Source organism: Eublepharis macularius, chromosome 6 (genome assembly GCF_028583425.1).
Source record: "Eublepharis macularius isolate TG4126 chromosome 6, MPM_Emac_v1.0, whole genome shotgun sequence".
Classification (NCBI taxonomy): domain Eukaryota; kingdom Metazoa; phylum Chordata; class Lepidosauria; order Squamata; family Eublepharidae; genus Eublepharis; species Eublepharis macularius.
In genome coordinates, this window is record NC_072795.1 from 2,528,309 (window position 1) to 2,550,640 (window position 22,332).

General features: G+C 50.9%; 1 protein-coding gene across 2 annotated transcripts in view; it reads right to left on the reverse strand.

Annotated features, from left to right (window-relative positions):
* IL1RAP (interleukin 1 receptor accessory protein) overlaps positions 1-22,034 on the reverse strand; it is a 107,551-nt gene extending 85,517 nt beyond the window's left edge. For both annotated transcript variants that reach the window (XM_054983666.1, XM_054983667.1), the window contains exon 1: positions 21,954-22,034. The gene's annotated coding sequence lies outside the window, so the exon portion shown is untranslated. The remainder of the gene's footprint in view (positions 1-21,953) is intronic.
* Between the last annotated feature and the right edge of the window lie 298 nt (positions 22,035-22,332).

Here is a 22,332-nt window from a genome sequence, read left to right on the forward strand (position 1 = left end):
AACTGGCCTTAAAACTAAAGGTGATGGGCATGCCAGCGGACAGCAGGGACACTTCTCAAACAGCGGGCACCAGGACTCCACCAGGTTGTTCGTCAGAAATTGGCTCCGTGCCATGTTGCTTGGCTGCCCAAGGATGAACGGGGTTCTTTAAAAAATCTTCAACTGCCTCTTAACAGATGAAACATATGGAAACGCCCCTGAACTTCCATTTCTTCCCAGGGAGGTGGGGTGAAGGATTTTTTCTTCCATTTCTTTCTTTGTTTCTCTAGACCTTCCCAGAACACCGTTTGAAAACCCACTGACTTAAGTGCAGCTATTGTGAATAATAATTCTTTGCATTTTGATCTGCAATTTTTGAAAGGGACTACAGAGGCCAGGATCCTAACCCAGTGGGCCTCTTGACTATTACAATAGGGACTCTCAGCCTGTGCTCTTGGTCTGCGGGATTAACTTGGAGGACACCAACCGAGGATGCCTCCTTTACTTTTTGATTTCTTAGGCTGTGTTTTATGCAAACTTGTTTTAAAAGTGAAGTTTTGTAAGCTGCTTCGGGTCCTCCTTGGGGAGAAAGGTGGAATTAAAAACATGCCGAGTAAGTACATCAATCTCCATGAGCCACGACGGCCGATCACTGGTGCTCCACTCGCCCCCCCCCCGCCCCCCTCATTTCTTGAGTCTTAGGGCCAAGCTACAAGTGACGAATGACACTTGAACAGCAAGTGGATTGAGTGGAGGGCAAGTGAACAGGGAGAAATCCACTTGCTGTTCAAGCGTCATTCGTCACTTGTAGCTTGGCCCTTAGACAGGGAGCAAGAACAGGCGGGTTAAGGATCCCATGCGGTACTGGGGAGGGGGGTGCGTTGGGTTCAGCACATCACGAACTCTGCAAAGGTGAGTCTTTTAGGGACATGGAGGCTTCAACAAGGTAAATCCCTCCTCTGCAGTCTCTACAGGGTGCAGAATCCCCCCTCCCTTCCAGACCCCTCTGCTCCTGTCCGAAGCCACACACCCCTGAACTGCAATACAGGTCAAGCCAGAAGGATTTCCCAAGAGTTCGAGCTGCGCTCCTGCTCAGACAATACACGGCAAATGAAGGAACTGGCAGTGGGTGGGAGGGTGAAATGAATAAAGCACCAAAGTGGCTCCAAAAAATCCCACACTCAAAACATCTAATGGATGCTGAGAAAAGGCCCTTTAGGAAACGTTTTCTCTTTTTAGCGTCTGGAGCGGCAAAGGGGGGGGGGAGGACATGAGAGAAAATTACTTGGCATCAGCCATCTGGCCTCCACTGAGTGGGACACTCAAAGCGCTTTCTACTCCGTCGGGCTGCTCTTCCGGGGGCTGTTGGAGGCTCTGCATGGTGTGGCTGTCTGCTGGAGCTTATCGGGACCTCGGCAAACACATCCGTTGCCAAACGCCAAGCCGACTTTTCTGCACATTCCGAAGGAGGCCAAAGAGAAATGGGGCTTCCAGGAAGAGAAGCTGTCATCTCCCAGCAGAGGTCACTGGGGACCCAGGGTTGCCAGCTCCAGGTTGGCAAATTCCTGGAGAATTTGGGAGTGGAGCCTGGAGAGGGAAGAGGCCTCAGTGGGGAACAATGCCATGCAGTCCACCTTCCAAAGCAGCCATGTCCTTCCTCCAGGGGAACTGATCTCTGTCATCTGGAGATCAGTTAGAATTCCAAGAGGTCTCCAGCTGGTAACCCTGTTCCCCATGGCACTGGCACTAGCACTAACAGCGTCAGGCAGACAGATACTGCCCTGGAGCAGGGAACGCCAACCTGGCGCCCACAGGCAAAGCAGCACTTGCCTGCTGTTCGTTTTCCTGACCCACTCTCCTCCCTCTCCTTCTCTTGGTTCTCTTTTGCGCTGTTCACATGCCATCCTTTCCTACTCTACCGGCTTTCACATTCCTGTTTTCCCCTTCTTTCTCTCTCTCAGTCTCAACTAGAGAGGAGCACGAACCAAAATACGAACCAAAGTTCATCATGAACTGGGCCGGTTTTTGCTTCACAAACCAGCGGTTCGTCAGAGCTCATTTCTGACGAACTGCGACAAGTTGCTATGATTTTTAGAGCGGTTTATATGGTTCATTTTTTGTTTCATCACTGCAGACAGCCTGGTGCCTATAAGTCTGTTTCCTAGGCAATGGGGGGATGGGCTTTCTACAGACCTTCTGTAGCCCCCGGAAGTGATGAACTGATGAACCGAATGAACCGGTTCGCAAACCGGGCAAGTTCATGGCAGTTAGTGGTTCGTGAAACGTGACAAACCACAAACCATTAAAAAAACGCCGTTTTCCCAGTTCATGCCCGCCTCTAGTCTCAACGTACACACACACACACACACACACACACACCACGCTGCTTTTCCGACTGGCTTCAAGGTGCATTAAAGATTATGGGAGAACAGGGAAGGTGTGACGCTGGCAAGGAAATGGGTGGGAGCAACCAAGTGCCAACCCCCCTCTCACAAATTCCAGGCAGTAGCCACAGCTTGAAGGGTAAAATGCCTCTGAGTGGCACGTGCCTGCTGCAAACTACTTGACCACAGTAGTAGCAGAAAGGAAGGGGGAAACCCTCACCTTAGGAAAAATATATGCGGAAACAAAAGAACAGGCCAAGGAGAATGGAAGATGTGCCAGACCCAACCTAGGAAGCTCACCACCCAGCCCCTCCTTCATCCAGGATAGCTTCCCAAACATGCCCCTCAGCTAAAATCCAGTTTGCACAGACTTCAACTGGATTCCCCCATCAGACTCCCCAGTCCTGCCTAGCAGATGAAAATTATGGCCACTCACCACAATTTATTTAAACTAGATAAATATCAGTATCTTGAGCTAATTGCGCCACTTCCTGAAAGTTTTCTGGGACGGCTTCAAAGACGGAAAATTTAGTAACAACAACAACAACCACCTTCAATTTATATACCACCCTTCAGGACAACTTAATCCTTACTCAGAGAGGTTTACAGTTATTATTATCCCCACAACAATCACCCTGTGAGGTGGGTGGGGCTGAGAGCACTCTGGGAGAGCTGTGACTGACCCAAGGTCACGCAGCTGGCTTCAAGCGGAGGAGTGGGGAATCAAACCTGGTTCTCCAGATTAGAGTCCCATCACCCATAACCACTACACCAAACCACTACACCAAAATTTTCCACCCATTAAAATTTCATTTAATCTATAAGATGTGCATGTGTTTGTGCAATTTATTCATATATGTTATTTATAGTCCACCTTTCTAGTGGAGACTCAAGGTTGATTACATAATATAAGCCAGTATGAACATTGGCTGGGGCATTCAATACAGCAACTGTCAGTACATAGCAGTACAGTCTACAGTCACCAATGCATCTCTCTGAACCATTCCCTTCCAACACAACCCTATCACCTGTGTTAAGAAAGCCCTCTTAATAATTCAATTGTGCACAATTCACAGAAAGCTCCAAGAGTGGGAGCTTCCCTGACTTCTTCAGACAGGCCGTTCCACAAGGTGGGAGCCACAACAGAATGCAGGCAGCTGTTGATTTTGCCTACTGGCAGGATGGTATCTGCAGAAGGCCTTGTTCAGAGGAGTGAAGCTGCCATGGCAGAGCAAAGGGAGAGAGAGACGGACCTGCAGATAGGAGGGACCAAGGCCATGGAGGGCTTCATATACGATAGTCAATACTTTGAATTGATCTCAGTAACTGATGGGTAGCCAGTTGAGTGACTGCAGAATGAGGGGGTAATATGCATGCTCTGCAATAACCAGGCTGTGGCATTCTGGACCAACCAGAGTCTCCAAGTTGACTTTGAGGGGAGACCTATGCGAAGTGCATTACAGTAGTCAAGTCTCAATGTTACCGTGGCATGAAACCAGGTGGCCAGATTGGCCGTGTCAAGGTAGGGAGATAAAATTGTGCCTGTGGGACCTTGCAAGGTAATTCCCACCCTGAAGACAGCTGGTCTCCAACAGCGACCCTTTGAGTCCGTTCCATGAGAAACGATTTCAACCTGTGCAAAGAACATCCCTTGATACCCACTGCTGCCTCCAAACTCCTCAACAGGGTGGCATGGTCTACTTGATCAAGGGCTGCAGAGAATGGAGGAGGAGCGCCAAGAAGCACGCCCTTTGTCTGCATTCAGACGGAGGTCATCTAGTAAAGCCACCAGAGCTGGCTCCGTCCTTCCACTTGGCCTGAACCGAGACTGAAAAGGGTCCAGAATGTGGGCGGTTTGCTCAAGAGCAATGCAAGGAATCTACGGCAGTGTTGAAAGTTAAATTCAAGAGACAGGGACTACCTCGCTCTCCGTGAGCATGGGCACCAAGGGTGTAGGTCACATCACAGCTACCTGATGGTGCCTTCAATGAAGGCGGCACGGCTCACCGTTGCCCACTCTCTGGCCTCCTGAGCATGACCTCGGGGGAAAGCGCCGCTGGGGGAAGCTCACAGGAGGTCTTCACAGCAGGCATTTAGATGAGCAGTCAAAACTGTGTTATTTTTACAAGTGTGTAGATTTTTATGCACATATGTGGGTGGTCCTGCTTCAGTATTTAGATTGCTTCGCTGCATTTTAATTGGTTACAGTTTTCTGGTACACTTTTAGCCACTTTGGGCTTTGAGCTGGAAAGGAAGAATGTAAAAGTTTCAAAATGAGATATTACACTCAGCCTTTTGAGAGATAGCTGAGCACCAAAGCCTCTTTATCCCCCGGCAGCGAATTCTTTTGCACAAAGTCAGAAAGATCCCCGAATGGCCATTTGAACGGACCCCTGCAATGAGCGCTGGCCTGCCACTCGAGTAGAGTGCGACTTGTTGTGCTACAGCATTTTCTCATATGGAAAATCTGACCGCTGGGGCACTACGAGAGTGTGACACACCCAACATTTTCAAATCTCCAAGTTTCCTCCTGCAGCCACCCAGCATTGGAAAATATTCAGGGAGAGCAGTTCCGCCAGGTTTCTTCTATTTCATGCTCCTAAAGTATTATCGGAATCTCGTCCAGAACACGGATAGTCACAGACACTGGGACAAATTAAGCAGGTGTATTTAAGCCCTGTATGGTGTACATTGTGAGGAGTGAAATAGAGATCTTTGGAGGACGAGATGATCCCATCCTTAGCACATTCGCACAACCATCTGGCTAGAAACACTGTGGCGTGAGACACAAAAGAACCCTAACACACGCAATACCAGGAACACATGAAGAAGTGTACAACTCAAGCACCGAAAAATACCTTCAACCAAGGAGAAATCTGGACCAGCGCACTCTTCTGATACTCCAACATCTTTTAGTTTAACAACAACATATACGTTTCCTTCAGACGATTTCATTAACTACGCTTCGTTAAATTCAGGGAGATGAATATCCTTCCTCATTTCTCCCAGCCGAGGGGACAGGCAAGTGCTTAAGCAATCATATTCCTCTCAGAAGCGACGTTCCAAGTAATACATCAGGGCTTATTTTGGGCAGCCTCCAAAGCATTTCGCTCAGGACAAGCCACTAATCTTCTCAAGGAGACAAGACGAGTGATGCTCAAGAACGCCATACGGCCTAATCACCGAGCAGCATCCACCAATAAGAACGAGGCCTTTGGCTTAGCCATTTTGGCTGGCATTGCTGCTCTCGGCGTTAACGTGCAGAAATCCATAAGCCAAGTGGCTTCGGTTGTGGTCCACACTGGACCCATTTCAGATAAACATGCTTAAACAGCACATGAGCTGCATCAAAGCCTTATACGTGCCAGAATATTAGAAGAGCAAGACTCAGATCCAGTAGTACCTTAAAGACCAACTAGATTTCCAGGGTATGAGCTTTTGAGCGTCAGAGTTCCCATGTTACCCAAATAGGAGATCTCCTTAATTAGTTGGGGGAAACAGCATTAAAGGACACAAGAGAGGGAGGGTGACTAGGCATCTCCACCAATGTTTATGGGGGTTATTCCCTTAGAGAACTCTCAAATAACTCAAGCAGATGTTCAATCGGAAAGGTATTTTTATTCAAAGAAATAAAAAAGGCGACAACACCAATACGCACAGCACACACGTAAGGATAACTAAGAAAATCAGGGAGGAAAAGGGGAGAACGCAGTTTCAGGAGGGCGATAGTTACCAACCTCGAAGAGCGGAGGTCTGCAGAGGCAGCAAAATGACCAGCATTTCACAGAGAGAAGAAGAGGGAATATATTTTATCTATAAACTGCCCACTCAGCATGAGGAAGGGTGACTGATAACACCCTGATGAAGGGAACGTTGACTCTCGAAAGCTCACACCCTGGAAATCTAGCTAGTCTTCGAGGTGCTACTGGACCCAAGTCTTTTCTACTGCAGACCGACATGGCTATCCGCCTAAGAATAACAGAAGCCACCGGACCCTGATTTGAGCCCCTGGGCCAGATCGGATGGTTTTCCCCCTCTGTGATCTTCAACAGTGCCCCAAACCCACCGGAAGCAGCCACTTCACCTGCTTCTGAGGCTTCCAATTTTCTGCTCTGGCGCCCAGCCACAACCTGCTGTCACATCGAGCTAAGCAAAGTCATGCACGATGGGGCAGAAAACAAGCCCTTCAGTTAGGGGTGCCATTCCTCCGCCTGGGGCAGGGGATCCCCTGCTCACCCTTCCCCCTGCACCCACTTACTTGGCCAGCAGGGGGTGCACTCCCCAGATGGCACAGTGCACCTCCGGGTGGTGCAGTGTGCTCCTGTGCCCACAGCTGCCCAATTTGGGCTGAAATGCACCCCGCAGCAGGCCTGTTTCGGGCCAAATCGTGCCTCGCAGGGGGCCGATCCAGCCCCTTGGTGAGTGCAGGAGTGCTCCCAGGACACACTTTGACCCGTGCGATGGCATCACTTCCAGGAAGTGACATCATCACGCAAGCTGGGAGCAAGGGCCCAGGGGTGCATCAAGGTAGGTGCTGGGCTCCCAATTTCCCACCAGGGGAGTCAAGGGACCTGGTAAACCTGCCCTCGGTGAACGGGGTTTAAAGCCCAGTACAATGCAGCCATTTCCCCAAGTGGCCTTCTTCGCCAGCTCACCCCAGGCAGGTGTGAGACATAAAATGCAATTTATGGCTGGGGAATACAGATGCGTTCCTATAAAACTCAATTCCGCTACTCCCCCTAAAAATCACCACGAACAAGATTGAGCTCCAAGATTTTATTAAGCTGGCCATAGTGGAACTGGTCAGCAAATGCAGTCTCTGAAATTATCCCCCCCATTTCTGTTTGATTTGTAAATGATCAGACCCAGATTAAATATCACAGCAACAGCCTTAATCAAACCCAAGAACTCAGGCTCCTGTCTGAGTCACAAGGCAATTGTGCAAAATAATGCCGCTGCCGAGAACACAGATGGGGTTCATTTCCTCCTTTTCAGAAAGGCAAAGCCTGGACCGAGATAGAAGGCTCCTCCTGGAATGCAATTCTAGTTCCAAATCAACTGAGAAATGGATGGCGCTCCCAGCCAGAGAGCCTCGTAGCCCCGTGGCCCTCATCCTGCAAAGGCTATACCAGCCCCGAAGACTATCTGTTTATATGAGCAAAGTCGAGGCCAGACAAGATCACAGGAAAGGAGGGTTGCCAAGTCTAGGTGGGGAAATTCCTGGAGATTTTGGGGATGGAGCCTGTAGAGGGCAGGGGCCTCAGAATAGGGTTACCAGCCTCCAGGTGGTGGCTGGAGATCTCCCGGAATTACAACTGACCTCCAGGCCACAGAGATCGGTTCCCTTGGAGAAAATGGCTGCATTGGAGGGGGGACTCTATGCTATTATATCCTGCTGAGGTCCTTTCCCTCCCCAAACCCTGCCTTCTCCAGACTTCACCCCCCAAATCTCCAGGAATGTCCTCACTTGGAGTTGGCAACCCTACCTCAGATCTCCTGGTAATTCCAGGAGATCTCCAGCCACCACTTGGAGGCTGGCAACCCAACAGGAAAGTGACTTTCTCAGTTCCTAATGCAACAATGTGCAACTACAAAATTTGGCACTGGGTGCAAAGTTCACCACTCAGTTTTTCATTCCTATTCCTCCCCCACCCCCAACAAAAAAAGTTTCGGCTCCAAAGTATGCAACGATAAGTTTTGCAAGCGAGTCAAGTTTCGGGAGCTATAGGAGACAGTCGAGGACTGTCTGAGCAGACGTCAGGCAAAACCTCAAGACACACAGAGAAGCATTTGCTCACATGACTAACAAAAGCAGACGTTTGTAAACATATGCGCCATAGTGGGTGCCAGCCTCCAGGTGGTGGCTGGAGATCTCCTGGAATTACAGCTGATCTCCAGGTGACAGAGATCCCTTCCCCTGGAGTAAAGGGCTGCATTGGAGGATGGACTCTATGGCATTATACCATTCTGAGGCCCCTCCCTCTCCAAACCCCACCCTCTCTAGGCTCCACCCCCAAAATCTCTAGGAATTTCCCAATCTGGACCTAGCCTGCCCCCAGCTCCTTGCAATAAATGTATATGGGTGCGCCACACAGAGGTGGCCCCGATGTCCTTGTTTCAGATCAATGAAGCATACCAATAAGATGAAGAAAGGAAAGGCCTACACAATTACAGCTGCTATTACAGCAACTGAATTCACAAGTTCAGCCTCAATGTAGCACAGGCTGAGGCATTCGGAAGGTGCACGTGAAATTCCATGGAGTATAATTCCCCCTAAGTGAGCCACTTCACAGGGGCAGCCTGCCGTGTCGGGAAGGCTGCTATGAGAATCCCTTCAGCACTGCCTCCGACACCAGCCCTCTCCCGCAAACACCGGCCCCAAAAGCCAAGACTCTGCTAGAGCCGTTGCAGCACGCACACGTGCAAGAAACCCACTGCCCCAGAGCCCTGCATGCAAACAAGAGGGCTGAAGGAAAGTGTGGGGCAAGGACTAGAGATTTCCATGCACTGGAAAGTGGCACGGAACTGTGTGTTAAGCTGGTTGCGTGCGTTTATGAACATTTGATGCCCTCAATAAAATCAGCTAAGTGGGTATTTCAGACCTTTCAGGAGAGCAGAGGGTCCCCGAACTACCTGAGCCTGTGGGCACTGTCAGAAATCTGACACAGAGTGGTGGCACAACCACAAAATGGTCATCACAAGAAGCAAAGCCAAAAACACACATAAAGGATGTCCAAGTGCAGGAAACGAGAACTAATTTTTTAAAAAAAACTACACTGGGAAAGGGGAGCGAGAGAGAATAAAGCCAAAACTGGGATGGCAGCTGCCCCTGAAACTATGTTATTTTCATCCACCCAGCCAATCAGATCTCCGACGGCTAACTAGAAGCCCTGCTGGGCAGAAGCCCCACCTGACCCCACCGCCTTTCCAAAAGCACTCGGCTGGCACCAAGAAAGGTGTCGGCGGGTGCCACGGCATCCGGGGCACCATAGTGGGATCACCACAGTCGGGAGTGCTCAACTCCCCTCACCAGAAAAAACAACCACAAATGGATTTATTTTTTTCCCAGCATGATCCATATAAGGATAAAAAGAGGCTAAACCACTAATCACAGAGTTCCCCATTCAAAGTGTCCCATGAACTGAATGTGCAAGCGAATTTCTCACGAGCCTCAGCTCCCCACCAGCTGCAAGATGGGGATACAACTGGCCTACCTTATAGGGCTGTTGTGAGAATTACTGGAACAAGGATAAGGGTGAGGCAGACATCTCTGCTCAGTATTAGTTTCAGGAATCTCCTTCTCTGAGGATGGCTTTAAAGAGGCCCAACTATCAATGTTTCTAAGAGAAAGGTTCTTTTTAGCAAAAAGCGACGGATGAAGAAGTATAAGCGGACAGTAGCAGGGCAGTCAACGGAGCAAGAAGACCAATTTAAGTATCCAGGAGTTATATTTCAAGCAAATCTCTCTTGGAAGGGACATATGAATTCTGCTGGAAGATCAGTCACGAGTCCTGGGAAAGCTACCAGTACAGGAGGACAATGGCTGTTTTCACATTGCCTGCTGGGGGCCCACAGGGCAGCGGAAGAGGCCGAAAACGGAGGAAAGGAAGGACGCTGCACCACAGGGGAAGGTAAGTGTGTGGCTGGGGCTGGGGGGGGTAGGGGGCTGGGGTTTGGGTTTGGGCAGTTTAAAGGGACCTGTCATGGGTCCCTTTAAACTACCAGCTGGTAGGCGGCGGCGGGAATCCCCCTGCCACCTGGCAGCTGATAGTTTAAAGGGCCCTGCCCTTGCAAGTCCATTAAAGGGGCAGTTTAAATGGCTATTTCCTTAGGGAATACGACCCAACGAACCAGTATACAGTTTGTGGAAGTTCCGTGAAAAGGAGCTTCCACGAACCCTGGTTTGCCAACCCCGAACCGGCCTGGTTCGTGGGTTTTTTCCGGTCGTATTTAGGTTTGTGCCCATCTCTACTTCTGACTCCCTGCCTTTGACCTGCATGCTGAACTCATAAAGCTGCATGCAGGTAATGTGCAGTCACCTGCATTGCTCCAAATGCCTTGGGTTAGGAGAGCCGGACGGCAGCAGGTGACCCTGCCCGCCTCTCCTTGCCTGTCTCCTTCCTCAAGCAGCAGGCAGAAGACAGATCAGACCAGCCAACGCACAGAGGGAGCGCAAGTTCACAGTCCATCAAATGACAGCATGTGCTCAGCTTTTGTACTTGGCTGTGGCACGCTTTCCACAATGACTGGACGCTGCTGTGCCGAGCAAATGAGAAGAGCTGCTAGCCCAGGTTAACAGATGGCACAAGCAGGCCCTGACTGGCTGACCCTGGCCGTGGACGGAGGTAGCAGCACTCTAAAGCAAGCTGCAGCGACATGAGACCGGCTGGGCAGAACTCAGCCCCCCTGCCAACTCCTATAGTCTGCCAGGTGCTCCAAGACCCAGGCAGGAAGCAAGAACAGGAAGCCTACCGAGGTCCTGGCAAACTGGCATGCAGGGCTGGGCTGGGCTTAAATGAGTCACACGGCCTGCTCTAAAGGAAACCTGTGCTCAGCATTCACATTCAAACACTCTGGGCACTCAAGATAAAGAGATAAAAACGCATACTGCCGAGTCCTAGAGCACACTTAAAGGACAGCGCTAATGTCGAAAACAGCACCTAGGCCCATGCGACGAAATTCTAACACTGAGCTTCAAAGCAACTGCTGAATTCTCAAACCAGAGAAGTGAAGCAGCTACCAAAACAAAGCATCTTTGCAAAGCTTAAAAGAAAACAAATCAATATAAAATGCACTGGACCCAACTTTATTTTTATTAATTGGGGGGCCCACAAGGCGTGTGGCGTTTTCCGTCCCTGCTACCAGTCAAGTACAGTCATGCCTGTAGCATCAATTTTTCTGAAATTCACAAATGTGCTTTGAATTCTGAGAAGCTTTTTGGAAAGGGGAGGGGCAGAAGACACATGAACAGCCATACAGAATGTTTCCTTTGTCCTCAACTCAATTTTCCTTTAATTTCAGAAAATAATTTGCTCCCCAAAAGGACCTCCCTCCACGAACACATACACAGAGCAGCCAAAGCACCTGAGAGATGTTCAGCAGGCACCCCCTTGAAATGAATGGGAGATAGCATGCGCATGGCCCTACTAGGCGCATGTGACTTTCCCATTCATTTCAAGAGTGCTTCTGCAGGAAAACGTCTGAGTCTATTATTCTCTCCGTAGAAAAACAGAGGGGCCAGCAGCTAATCTTCTCTTGTCTACAGAAATCTTGAGAAGTAGAATTACATTAAACGCCACAAAGACGAGAGCTTAAAGGCAGCCCCAACGCCAAACACTTTCCTTTGCTCCACGTGACCAATGGCACTTCTCTCCTTGACTTTAAACCCAAAGGAAGAGACTTTCTTTTGACAGGCACATCCTTTGAAGTTCTTTCCACATGCAAGACCTCAAATTTGCTTTCTCTCACTCCCAGTCTGTAACAGAAAAAGACAGCAGCCGCACTGGAGCAGATCTCTCTGGTGGATTCTGCAGAAAGGGGGAAAGTAGAATCCTAGGGCTGGAAGGGATCTCTAGGATCATCTAGTCCGACCCCCTGCATAATGCAAGGAATTCACAACTACCTCCCCTCCCCACACACCCCAGTGGCCCCTGCTCCATGCCCAGAAGATGGCAAAACACCCTCAGGATCCCTAGCCAAACTGGCCTGGGGAAAATCGCTACTTGACATCAAGGTGGTGATCGGCATTACCCTGGGCATTTAAGAAGGGCCACGAGAACCAAGCACTGATATAACCCTTCCTGCCCTCCCTCTCATGATCTGCCCAGGTTCACAGGAAGGAGAGCCCACCACCTCCCGAGGAAGCCTGTTCCACTGAGGGACTGTTCTAACTATCTGGAAGTTCTTCCTAATGTTTCGCCGAAAACTCTTTTGATTTAATTTCAACCTGTGGGGCAGCAGAAAACAACTCTGCATCAGCCCTTCAAGTGCTTGAAGATGGTTATCACATCACCTCTCCGTCGTCTCCTCTCCAGGCTAAACATTCTGAGCTCCTTCAACCTTTCCTCCTAGGACTGGGTCTCCAGACCCCTCACCATCTTCCTTGCCCTCCTCTGGACACGTTCCAGCTTGTCTATATCCTTCTTAAGTTGTGGTGCCCTAAACTGAACACAGTACTCTAGGTGAGGTCTAACCAGAGCAGAGTAGAGTGATACCATCACTTCTCATGATCTGGACGATATGATTCTATTGATACAGCCCAAAACCGTGTTTGCCTTTTTAGCTACCGTATCACACTGCTGACTCATGTTCAGTGTATGGTCTTCAAAGACCCCTCAATCCTTTTTGCACATACTACTGCCGAGACAAGCCTCTCCCATCCTATAATTATCCATTTGATTTTTCCTACTAAATGCAGAAATTTGCATTTATCTCTGTTGAAATTCATTTTGTTTTGGCCCAGTTTTCCAGCCTGTCAAGATCACCCTGTATCCTGACTCTGTCTTCGACCGTATTTGCTACCCCTCCCAATTTAGTACCATCTGCAAATTCAATAAGCATTCCCTCTATTCCTTCATCCAAATCATTTATAAAAATGTTGAACAGACCAGGTCCCAGGACCGATTCCTGAGGCACTCCACTTGTCACTCTTCTCCAAGAGGATGAGGAACCATTAGCAAGCTCTCTTTGGGTGCGATTTGTCACCCAAGTACAGTTCCCCCCCTAACAGTAATAGGATCCAAATAAAGTTTCATTTCTCCCCTCTTCCCTTCCCTCCCCCCCCCACACACACACCACTTTCATTTCTTGTATGTATGCGGCAATGATAAAGAAATTTAATAAACAAGTTCCAGAAGAGACAGATGGAGGACAAGATCAGATTTTTAAAAAACCCTGAAATACCTAAAAAAAACGCAACCCCGCAAGAGCTACCTGCATGGTTGTCAGCCCAAGAAGAACCTGTTGGATGACTGTGACGAGCGCGGTAGACGGACACGCTCCTGTCAAAGGCTAGCGCCCCCCCCCCACTTCCAAAGAAACAGATATTGCTTAGTAACGACATACTTCTTGAAGAGCCCTGCTTTTGTTGTCAATGTGGATTTACACTCGCTAGGAGAGTCTGAAACAGTGGTGTGCTTTAAAGGGTTGCTTGGGGAAAAAAAGAATTATTAAAAAATTCATCCCTGGTTATTCTGACTTCTGTTGATCCCCCAATCCAGTCTAAATTTAGACGGCAAACCCCTCGAGGCAGAAAATTTTGGTCTTTATATAAAACAAGAGCAGCCATGCTGGCCCATCTAGTTTCTAAAACTCAGAGGTTGCAGGAAAGCCAAAAAGCAGGATCCACCATCCCCGGCCTTCCCCTGCTGACTGCTCCCCCCCGTCCCCCCCCCCAAGCATCTCACAGTAAGAGGCATTTGCCTCTGAACCAAGAGGTCCCATTCACATGCCAATGACGGACTTATCCATAAATGTGCCCAGCCCCTTTTAAATCTAAGCCAGCAGTCATCAACCCATCTTGTGGCAGAGAGTTCCACAAGTCAACTACCTATGGTTTGTAAAGTGATACTTCCTTTCATTAGACTTGAATCTACAGCTGCTTTCCTCTCCCGCGCATAGTTCTGTAGACCTCTCACAGCTCAACCGCCTTTTATCAAAGCAAAAAGACCCCAGACGCTGTAGTTTTGCATCACTCCCTTTCTGCAGATGCTTCACTGGTTCACTTACCGGGGTCAGCTAGAGGTGGTAGCGATCACCAACAAAGCCCTTGAAGGCACTGGGCCTACAGGGCTGCAAGATCACCTCTGCCCTGTGACAGCACTACTAGTCTGCTCAAAATCTTCTGAAGGTGTCACCCTACACACAGGTAAAATCAGCAACTGCCCATCCACATGCATTCTCTGCAATGGCTCCCACAACAGGCAACACCCTGTCCGAGGTTATCAGGAACGCCCCCCCCCAACACACACACACACGCTTCTGTCATTTTGCAAAATGTATGTATATTCAGGAGGGCATTGTAGACGGAGCAAAGAGGGGGCAGCCTAATGGATCCGCTCAGGAGGGGGCGTCCATAATGGATAAATTTTACCTGTCTCGATGCTTTCGTTGCTTCAGGTAGCCTTTGGTTTGCTTGTGCTGTTTTTCCAACTCTTCAATCCCAGCCCCATTGCATTCATTTGTTTTATTAAGTACCTTTGCGATCAGACTGAATGCTTTCATCCTAGTTTGTACTACACTCACTGAGAGACCCAACAGTCCTTTGCATACCTGCAACTGAGGGCCAAACTACAAGTGACAAACGACACAGGTTGGACCCTTGTCAGCTTCCCTCAAGTTTTGGCGGGAAATGTAGGCAGCTTGGCGGAATGTGGGACAAGTGACAGTTGAAAAGTCCATTGGACAGCAGTCGGAGAGCCAAGCTGCAAGACCAGGATGCCTACATTTCCCATCAACACTTGAGGGAAGCTGACAAGGGTCCAACCTGTGTCAGGCGTCACTTGTAGTTTGGCCCTTAGACTCACCTGGCAGGTGGCATCCCACAGCTGGACGGAGTCCTGCCCAGCAGCCGGAACTCCAGAGAGAATTCCCAAGGAGACAGAGCCAGAGGGAGGAAAGGGGAAGTTCAAGATGGGGGAGCAGAAGACAGGTTGGCTGGTGGGTGCTAATAAGAGAAGGAAGCCGGGGAAAGGGAGGGGCTATGAGGGCTTTCAAGGAAAGCAGGGAGGGTGACCGAAGGAGAGCTGAGAGGCCCCCTGCTAGTCCTTCTGGGTGTCCCACCTTTCAATATATCTAACTCTCAACATTGCCCCACCTGTGAATACTTAAAACCAGAGACTGCAGCCATACACCAAGAAAAACCCAAAATCTGAAATCTTAAAAAACACACATACACACAGGAGTGTTAACCCCCCCCCTTGATAAAAGCAGCCCCTGTAGCTTTAAGGAAGAGGTTTCCTCTGGGGCCCTTGTGGGAATTTCTAGGCATCCACAGGACTGCCAGCATCGGTTCCTGCCAGTAAAAGTCGGTGTGGGGTAGCGGGACAGGGCCCTTTCTAGGCCTGTTTGGACCTTTAAGAGAAGACTGGGCAATATGTGACCAAAGGGTTTATTTAGTGGTGTTATTTATAGTCTGTGAGACGCACGGCAGATGACACAGCACAAGTCCAAACGATCAAGAGCTGGGACTTCCGATAAATAATTCAACAGGGTATGTGCTGCAGCAATTTGAAAAGAGCATGCAATTCAAATACCGGAATACAGCAAGGAAACATAGTTAAAACGTAAGTAATTTGATGAGACCTATTTAACAATGCGGGAACTACCCAGTAGGATCTTATCTACGTCCAGGGCTTTTTTTCAGTGGGAACGCGGGGGAATGGAGTTCCGGCACCTCTTGAAAATGGTCACATGGCTGGTGGCCCCGCCCCCTGACCTCCAGACAGAGGGGAGTTTAGACGGAGATCAGGGGACTCAAAGTGATGTCATTGTGCATTCCTGAGTTCCACCCCCCCTTTTCCCAGAAAAAAAGCCCTGTCCACAGACAATATCCAGTAGTACAGCCTACAGTCCCTGTCCCATTACCAAAGCCACTCCCTAAGCCACTTCCTTCCAGCACTACCGCCTGAGTCAAAAGCCCTCCTGAATAATTCAGTTTTGCATGGTTTGTGGAAAGCCAAGAAAGTGGGAGCTTTCCTGACCTCTTCAGGCAGGCCATTCCATAAGGCAGGGGCCACAACAACAACAACAACAACAACAACAACAACAACAGAAAGCACATACGTGAGCAGTTGTTGATTTAGCACAATTGCAGGGTGGCATCTGCAGAAAGCCCTGTTCTGACGAGCGAAGCTGCCATGGCACAGAGAGAGAGGCGCTCCTGTAGATACAAGGGGGCAAGGCCACGACGGGTTTTGTGTGTGATGGCCAAATCTGTACGACTCATCCAGGCCCAGCAGGCTGCTACTGGTCAACAGCAGCCACCCCGTGAAAGCCAGTGTCGTGTAGCAATGATTGTTTCAGACTAGGATTTGGGAGACTCAGATTTGAATTTCCACTCTGCCATGCAAGCTTGCTGGGTGATTCCTGGACCATTACTCTCTCACAGACTAGCCTACCTCACAGGACTGTTGTGAGGATAAAAGGGAGAAGACAAAGATGGGATATAAATCAAGTATGGAGATGCAGGCAAAGAAAAGGTAACTTGGTTGGTGGCTAAGAAGGCGAGAAGGAAGCAAGGAAAGGTGAGGAGAGGCAGGTTTCCAGGAGGGAAAAAGGAAATAGTTTGGGGAAAGGGATGGAGGAGAAAATGAGGTAACCTTTGCAAGCTTGGGCAGGTTCCCCACTGTGCCACTGGGCCCAGCCTGGCAACTGGCACCACACAACTGTCTTCAGCATTCTCTCCTTCTCTATCCTGGGCAGCCTCTACTCGGGAAAACTACAGCCCAGTCATCATCCCTAGCACAGAACTGCCTCTGTTATTTCAATCACTGCTGCACACCGAGTGGACGATTTCAGCAAGCGATCCACTGCCACACCAGTGGATTTCTCAGCCTGCCAGGCTCCATCTGAACATATGCAAAATTAGGATTTCCACCCCCTCTAATGTGCATCATGTCACACTGAATTTTATGTGCCGTTTTGTTACCTATTCACAAGAAGGCTTTTGCGGCTCCTCCCTGGCCTCTGTGGTTTTCCCCATCCCAAGCAAAAGCGCTGGCCGCCTGCAAACTCTGATATTTCACTGCTCATCTCCGATTCCAGGTCACCTGTGAACAGGACTGATCCAACACCAATCTGCGCAGGACCCCACTACGCATTTCCCACTGTTGTTGAGATCTGACAACGGACCTCTGCTCTTAGCTTCCCATCATTTAACCAGTTTCTAAACTAATACCTGTCGACTTATTCCATGCTGTCTCTCTTTCATAACCAAAAAAGGAAGCGACACTGGATATTAACTACAGCCCAAACTAAGGGCCACTCGCCCTCCATGATGAGCTCTTAAACCAACACATCAATTAATAAATAATGCTAATCTCATAATGTCTAAGAATATAATCCATGTCTATTTCCAATACACTAGAGCGCAAGGAGGAAATTGTGTTATAAATATCCTAAAGTGCCTATGTGCAATAAACATAATCCACACATTTGAAGCAGCTGCCCCATCGATATCCTATACACCTAAATATATAAATACATGTATGTTCATACACTCACCCCGCCCCGCGCGCCGCTGGAGAGCCGCCGGTTGCGCCACCGGGCCCGGCTGGGGAAGACCCCGCCCAATTTTTGGCGGTGACCACAAAAATCAATCAATCAAGTTTTCTTTTTCTTTTGCGGGATCCAAGGAGACACCGTGCCCACTGGCTAGGTTCTCACTAGTCCCGTAAACAAGGTAAGTCCAAGAAACATTTATCCACGCAATATTTAACGATTTCTTTCCTTTAACCATTCACAGGTTTGTGCAGACGTTGGCTGTCTCACTTCTTGCCCCAGAAGCACAGAAAACCTTCCCTGGGCGTAGGTGCAGGTGCGCACTTGTGTTAGTTGGTGGCAACAAAACAAACTGTAGTGTTATTTTAAAAGCAGAGCATAGAAGAACGGATCTGGGCTAGTTAAAGCCACCACCTATACACACAAAGCTCTGCTTCCATGTTTCCCAATAGGTTCGGGGGCTGGCATTACACCTTCCAAGAAGCAACCAAAGGCTGGCACACGTGGCGCATGCGTCTTCTGTCCCACCAGGATGACTTCCTAACTGGGAAATCCAGGACCAAGCCCTCAGAATGGCGTTAAGTAAAACTCCTCTCCCAAATTTCATTTCAGCCACAAGTATTTAGGCACCTTTGGCCGGCCGCCATCTACAAGCCACATTTTCCAAAAAATACCCAAGGTGACTTAAAATTAAAATGTCAAGGATTAAATATTAAAAGAACACACTGAGAGGAAAACACAGCAATAAACAGTCAATTAAAAGCATCAGATAAAGCACACTGGTAGGGAAATAAACGGGGTCACCATAACTCAGCTATGACTTGCCAGCACTCTCCACCACCAGTAAAATAAATAGGAATGTTTTAATGAAGCATCAAAAGGTATGGAATAAGGGGTCTCAAAGCCTCACCCCCCCCACTGCAATATGGAGACAACGATACTGGTCTACTATACGTAGCTATGGCCAAAATTACAAAGGTCTCCATTCAACCACACAACAGCACTATTTTCTTAACAGGAGGGCCCTGATTTCTGCCAATTCCTCCATTTCACTGCACAGTCCGCCTCTGGCTGCTTTACTTGTCCCCAAGAACAACATTTCAGGGGGCCGTAGTGTGAGGGGTAAAACAGCGCCCTTAAATCTCTGCAATTGCCTGGTTGACGAGAGTTCAGGCGGATTGGTAAGAAACAACCAGGAGTCTTGTGAGACCCGAAAGACAGAGAAATTGGTAGATGCAACACGACAAGTGCTGGGAGAACCCACCCTCAAGCAAGTCAACAAGCCCAGCAAGTAGAGACTTGGACTCAGCAGGATTTGTCTTTCCCCTGGGCCTGCAAGATGGAGTTGTTCCACTAGGCATACAGTGGTTGAGGCGGGCGTTCTCCCCACTTCCATCGGCCTTCCACCAGGAGGGATATGACCCCCCCCCCAGTCTGCTGAACGTCAAACAGCTTGCCACCCACCCCAAGGGTTTTTGTATCGAGAGGGATTGTGCAATAAGAATGCCGCCATGTTTTACTGAAGTGTTTTAATTATTATGCTGCCTGTTTTATATTTTTTCTGTGATCTGCTCTGAGCCTGGTTCTCAGGGAGAGCAGAATTCAAATAATAATAATAATTTAAAAAATACAGTCTAAGGGAGAACAACATTCTTTTCACAAAGTGTGGCCCAGTAAGAAAAGCCAGGAGATGCTCTCATAGAGCATGAATCAAGCCATGCTCCGAACCTACAAGGCATAACTTCCTCCCACCCTGCAGTGCTTGGGAGCATGGAGAGTGCCAGGTGCCTCCAGAACCCTCCATGCCCTTGTGGCTCAATGACAGAGCATCTACTTGGCACTCAGCAGGCCCCAGGTTCAATTCCTGGCATCTCCAGGTAAAAGGATCAAGTAGGAGACGAGGTGAAAGACTTCCACCTGGAACCTTAGAGAGCTGCTTCCGGTCAGAGTAGACAATACAAATTTGGACGGAGCAAAGCTCCCATTCTGCATAAGGCACCTTCCTATGTGACGACGACTGCTTGCCAATTTATCCACAGCACACTGAACTCCCATACTGTGCCACAGGACAGCTGCTCACTCACAACTTGCACATCACAAATACAATTAAGCAAATTCTTGCTCTTCCCGGGTGGTCACGAACCAAACAAGAACGGGCGACACTTCCAGCAGGGCCGGAGATCCACCCAGACTCTCAAGCCAGGGAACCCCATCTCTTTTTATTGTTCACGTTCTTTTTGTAGGAATTACACAGCTTGCAAAAAGAAATGTGTAGCTCAAAAATAATTGTGCTGTCTAGTTTATTGAACGAAAGGGACTTCGGTCCTAATTAGGTTATTATCCTCCCCGAACATCTCCGTCAAGCTGAAGCTTCTTTCCTGGAAAGACCTGCCTCAGCGTAATCCCAGCCTGATGCATTTACTCGCTAGAAAAGCATCCAAAACGGACAGTCCATTTACAAAAAAATTTAAAATAAAATGGGCCCTGCTTGAGGGCTTACAGCTGACAAAGCGATCCTAAACAGAGTTACTCCAGTCTAGGCCCATTGACTTCAATTAGGACTGCACAGTGAATCAAGGAGAAGACACAGGGAGCGAGCAAAAGGGTTAAGAAGAAACAGAGAAGATGCCTCCGAGCAGAGGAAGGGAGAGCCCAGCGCAGCCTCGGGCAGGGAGAACCACCACCGTCAAGAGGAGGCTCACGTAATCCGGACGGAGTTCAGCAGCAACAGCCTCCCCTCCCTCCTTCCTCCCCCCCCCCGCTCAGTTCTAACCTTTTGCTGTTAATTCAACACACTGCCGTAGGAGACTACCACAAGCTCCCGGGAATGCGGAATTCCCTGCCCGAGGGTGCAGCCCTGGCCATCGGCAGAGACAGCTATAAAAGGGGATTAGACGGACGAATGGAAGAGGCCTCTCTCAGTGGCTATGGGAACTAAAGGGATCCTCCACATGCAGAGGCAGTCAACCGCTGTCTGCCGGCGCCAGGAGGCAACTCTCAGGAGAAGGCCTTGGCCTCGTGCCCGCTGTTGGCCCTCCAGAGTAACTGCAACAGGAGGATCTGAGTCCAGGGGCGCCGTAGAAACCAGAATGTGTTCAGGGCAGGAGCTTCTGAGCCTCAAAGCTCCCTTCTTCAGAGACAAGAAGTGGTTGGCCACTCAGCGAGCCAGGATCCTGGACGCGTTGAAGCGCTGGCCGGATCCAGAAGGGCTCTTCTGACGCTCTTACCATCCACAGAGTAAAAATGGCATCCTAAAGAAAAGCATCTAAAAGAAGCACCACCTTAGAAATTACCAAAAGAGCGGCAGGCAAGAGAAGCCGCCCGGGGGCAAAAGAAAAGCCAGGAGAAAAAGGAAGATCTTCAGGTGGGTGGTGGGTGGGGGGGATGCCAGGAGGGGGCCAGCCCCAGAGCTGCTGCTCCGAGGGAAGAGGGGCGCCCCCCGCCCTGCTTCCGCCACCCCCAGCGAAGGCGCACAGAGTGACTGGCCCCTCCATTGACTCCTTGCACAGCCCGCCTTTCTCGCGGAGGCTCAAAGCGATCACAAAGCGCACGAAACCATCCCGACCGGAGGGGACCAGGCGCCGGGGAGCCCCCCCCGGGGGGGGTCTCTTCCTACAGGCCCTGCAGCCCACCTGCAAAGGGGGGGGGAGGGGAGGATGTGGCAGGCGCGCAACAGCAGCACCGGGTCCCGCCCAGAGAAAACCGGGTCTGAGATAGGCAGCTCTAGAAACCCAGAGGGGTGCTGGGAATCCAGTGGGTCTTTCAGGCGCTATTGGGCCGGGCCTTGCCGGTTCGGCGCTCCTTTGCTTCGGGGAGGGCTCTTGCCAGAGGCTCGCCCTCGCCTGCCGGGCCAGGCGGGCCAAGTCGGGGCGCGCAGGGGGGCTTCGTGGAACCTCCGTGGCCAAAGGCAGCCTACCTGCTGGGACCCGAGCCCGCCAGGAGCGACGGCGGGTCGTTGCGGCGGCTGTCCGGGGCGCCCGCTCCCACTCTCGACTCGAGCGCTCCCCTTCGGAAGAGCCTCGGCCAGCAGCGCCCGCCCGGCTCCGCTTCGCGGGCAGAGGCCAGCCGGGTCCGACGGGGAGCCGCGCAAACAGACCGGCGGCAGGAGGAGCCGGGCGCGGCGCAGGTGGGGGGGGTCCGACGCCCGCTCCCGAGCCGCAAAGTCGCCCCGCGCTGCCTCGGCGGCCTCCGGTGCGCGGCGAGGGAGCGGAGCGGGTCGCAGAGGCCGGCGGTGCGGCGCTTCCTCCCACGGGCGGACTCCGCCCGGCCCGCCCCGGGACGGCCTCTCCGGGCTCCGCGGCGCTCCGGGACCCGGGCGCGCCCCGCGGACGCAGCGCGGCTCCCCGCCCGCCCGCCCGCCTTGGCACCCACCTTTCCTTGGCCCCCACCTGCCCTGCGGGGCGGCTGCGCGGGTCGGTGCGGGCGGCGGGGCGGCTGGGCGGGCAGTGGGCGCTCGGCCGCACGCCCCGCTCGCCAGCCCTCGGCGCGCCACTTCCCCGCGGCGGGACCCGCCCGCGGCCGGGCATGCAAACGAGGGGGCGGGGAGCGGCCTCGCCCGCCTATCGCGGCCAGGGGGCGGGGTCTTCCCCAGCCGGGCCCGGTGGCGCAACCGGCGGCTCTCCAGCGGCGCGCGGGGCGGGGTGCGGCGGGAGGGCGCCAGATGCGGCCGGGGAGGCGCCGGCGCGGGGCGAGCGCGAGGAATGGGCGCCTCTGAACATGGGCAGAGCGCCCTTCCCGAACCACGGAGAGG